Here is a 4,317-nt window from a genome sequence, read left to right as displayed (position 1 = left end):
TGGACATGGAGGAGTGCTGAAGCATCTCAAGTGCGCACAGATGTTTGTCTTCATGACTTGGAAGTGACTTCACGGCAGGGTCGGAGTCAGAGTTTAGCAGAGGCTCCGGACCAAATGTGCTCATTAAATCTGAAGTCACTCTCATGCAAATGTAGACGGACAGAGATCTGGTTTCTCCATAGAAATAGACAGAATGGTTAGTACTGGTGCCCCTCATGGGTAACATGATGACAACAGATTAGCACAACTAGGTTAGTGATGATATGATGATACGCTAATGTCTGGAACGATGACCCAATGGAAGGTGGGTGGGGCTTCTGTTTCTGTGGAATTGTGAGTTAAATAAGGACGATCATACGGATCAATGTTTCAGTTGATCGACAGACGATGATATAGTCACATAAATTGCAAAAACGAATGACAATTCTATTGAATCTACTATTGAAACCAACCATCCCAGATCACACTGCACCGTACCAACCCCCCAAACCTTCCTGTGGGTGGTGAGTCCACTGGAAGGTACCAACCGCCCTAACCGGGATTCGATCTTGCCCAGGAGGTGAACCCTGGGGTTCAACACCAATGAAGTTCATGAGTTTTGTAACAAATGTCTAAAACGTGTCGATGGAGGAGCCTGGGGTAGGGGGAGTGGGGGGGGCGTCATCTTTGTTTGATGAGAATAGTGATTCTGTGTGTTTTAAATGAAGTTCATGAGTTTTGTAACAAATGTCTAAAACGTGTCGATGGAGGAGCCTGGGGTAGGGGGAGTGGGGGGGGCAATATGGGAACAACTTGTAAGTTGTGAAATCACCGTTTAAACAATGACATACAGCAGCTAACTGACGCATTTCAAAGGAAAAACAAAAAAAGTTTTTTTTAATAAATAATAAAAAAAAGCTTTCCATTTTGAAACTTTGACGTATCGTTTTTGTCACCAAATCCCAAATGTTGGATGTGAACTACAGCAGAGATGCTGACCCAGCTGTGAAGTCCATCTCAGTTTCATGTGGAGGTTGTGTTCACGTGTGTAATTTATGTGGAGACTCCGTGCTTCATTGTTACTCAGACTGCATCGACCTGCCAACTGTTGTTACAGCGGCGGCGACTCAGCACATGAAGTGTCTTGGCAACACGTCCGTCCTGCCAGCTGTGTGTGACTTCACCCGCTGCCTTTAGGAAAGATCCAATTACTAATAGCACACACAGTATAACGTGAGGCTGGAACGACGGGCCGCTCTCTGAGAGAGGATGAAAACTAATGGCTGCACTCCATTTGATGGCGCTGCTGGCAATCTAAATGCATCTCAACGCCAAGGATGGAGTTTCTCATTAGTGACACGTGTCTAAAAATACTCAAAGAATAATTGAGTCATTATCATAACGATGGCCATTCATTTCTCTTCATCTATTATAACAACTTGTTGATACAGTATATCAGCACTTGGTTCTGGGTCGGATTCCACGGATTGGTTCACAGGACGGGGATCCTCAGGAAGAACTTTAACTAAGAAATGGTTTTCTCCTTCATTTTTTTAACCTTGTTAAGTTAAGTTGAAGTGAGGAGGTCGATACCAGAATATCTGAGTCGATACCGATAACGATACTTTTTGATACACTTTGAACGTTTGAAGATTAAGTTAAAGCGAGGGGCGATACCAGAATATCTGAGTCCATACCGATAACGATACTTTTTGATACACAGTACAAATACTGGCAATTTAACAATTATAAAATGTATTTTTTTCATAACATATTAGACAGAACAAAAAAGATTAATGGACTTGATCACAAGGAGCTTTTGTCATTTAGTAATTAGAATAGAGAAATAGATAGATAGATATTTGTACTCGAGTATTGATACACTGATACTCCATCTCTATTCAGTGGAGGTCTATTCAAACATGCACAGCTGTAAATTCTGTCCCAGAAATTTTGTTTGAAAATGAGAAGGGCCTGGTAAAAAACAAACAAACAAACAAACAAAAAAAAAAGACAAAAAAAAAAGACAAGGATTTGATTTTGCAGCCGTTGAACTTCGTCCGTCTTTTTCGCATCAAGTCAACGGTTGCAGCGCAGATGCTGAAAGTGTTTACAAAAACCCACGGTAACACAAACATGTATGCCTTGGGTTTCACTACTTTGCACCACATCCAGTTGTACTTCATCACCACTACACTCACTACACCCCCGCCCCTCCCACACACACGCTCCATTCCTGACTTATGAAATATGTCAGTACACATTCCTCATTTACAACTGACTTCCTACTACAAATACGACGCAGAGGGAAAAAAAAATTGTGTAAAGCACTGAAGAAACTCCAACTTCCCGTCCTTTCTTCTCCGCTGACGTGATTTACCGTCTAACCTGACTTTTCTTTGGTCCGACCCCGACATCTGTGACGAGCCACTGTGGAACCACCGGTGGATCTCCTTGATGAGGATGAGAGCTTGTCGTTAGCGTCCATCTGGACGACTTAAAAGCAAAAGCCACGTGATCAAACCCCACCCTGTGTTTTGTTTTTCTGTTTGTGCCGTAGTGGCCTCTGTGTGTGTGTGTGTGTGTGTCTGTGTGTGTTTTTTTAACTTGAGGAGCCACAGGTTGGGTCTTGCATAGTGGCCCCGAGACGCTGCACTGCCCTTTGAGTCCCGGCCCCTGGGCCATGAGTGGTGAATGTGTCTCTGTGTCCCTCGTCCCCCTGCTGAGAGATTCCAGAGGCTTCTCTTTTGGCCTCTCAGGGCTGCCGGGTCACTCGTTTGTCATCATGACCTTCGACCCCTGTAGACCAGTGTGCCGGGAGGAATGTCGGAGATGTTTACCTTCACTGAGACTGATGGTGTCCAGGTGGCTCTTTCTCTTCTTGTTTTTTTCCCTTGGGTTGGTGAGTCTTGTTTTTTTTTTCCTTTTTTTTTTTTCTTTTCCTGAGTCGTCTTTACAGTCACACCTCTCTGCCTCGGCTGCTGTAGCCCAGGCGGCTGAGGAACGCAGATGTGACCCACCCCAGTGATGGGACACAGATAGAGCTCTAAATTAGAACAGTTGTTGGTTTGACCACATCTGGTTTGACCGCACTTTCTACTGAAGTTGTCATATTTATAACTGCTGAGTCTGTCTGTTTGCTTACAATTTGGCCAAGTTGTGACCCACTCTCTGAATAGACCCATAATTCATTGCTGCATGAAGGCAAGTGCAGTAGTTGGGGTGTATTCCAACCATTTCCTAGAAAGCATTCACAGTTTGGTTTTCTGATATCCCACAGTCTTGTTTGATGTCTTCCTCTTCCTCTTTGAAAATGAATCTGCAGTTTCTTATTGGTCAAATATTTTGTGTTTGTTTTGTTTTGTCCGTTCAACACAACTTATCATGAGAATTGTTGTCATTTCGTCTCAGTAGAACATATATATCAAATATCAGGATGATGCCAACAATTCATCTACGAAAAAAACGGTATTTTTCTTCAGTTTGATCGTTGCTGTATATTTGTATAAACACTGTCACCTTCTTCCCATTCATTCCTGACCATTCACCTCCAGACTTCTATCTCCAGCAGAGAGTTATGTCAAATTTTACCAACGTGATCCCAACGTTTCCAGTACTCGTTTCAATACCGTGACGACATCCTGGCCAAAAAAGCATTACAGGGCCGGCACTTCATCAAATATTTATGTATTTTATTTTTTCGGAGAGGAGTCCATCGCTCATGGACCGTAGTGGCACAAAACAGTCCCGTTTCAGAGACACAGACCGCACCGAGTCAAAGTCTGTTTCCCTAACGGTCCTACTGTCCTTTATCTTTAGTACAGGCTCTGGAACCTTCTACGATGGGGTCCTTACATATGCGTTCCAAAGTATCTGAATTGTCTTGACTGGAAAGTAATGAGAGAGAGAGATATTGATTGGCCCGGTGTCTGGGTCCGGACATCCAAAGCTCCACTTCCCAGAGTTTGTTAGCCATCAGACAGCAGCGGTGCGGTGTGGCCAGACAGTGAGGGCATTCAGTAAAAGGTAATGGACCCCCACTTTCAGCTCCCTCCGCCCTGCACTTCAACTCAGTGCCATCTATCACTCTTGCACAGAACCTTCCCAGTGGCTCCTCGCTGGGTCCTCATCTACTGGAAACTCTTGGAAAGTTTCCTGCTCTTTCCTGCCCCACTGCCCCCACCCCCGGCCCCTGTAAAGAGCCCATTAAACAGCATTGTAATGCAAACAGCAAGTCCAAAGAGGGCCAGGGCCAGGTGTCGGCTGCGGAGGGGATGAGCGTCTAATGCAGCCATTACGAGTGGCGGGGGGGGGGGGGGGGGTGTAAATAAAAACTTG

The sequence above is a fragment of the Cynoglossus semilaevis genome, chromosome 5, assembly GCF_000523025.1.
Source record: "Cynoglossus semilaevis isolate Cse_v1.0 chromosome 5, Cse_v1.0, whole genome shotgun sequence".
NCBI lineage: Eukaryota > Metazoa > Chordata > Actinopteri > Pleuronectiformes > Cynoglossidae > Cynoglossus > Cynoglossus semilaevis.
Note: the sequence above shows the minus strand (reverse complement) of the source record.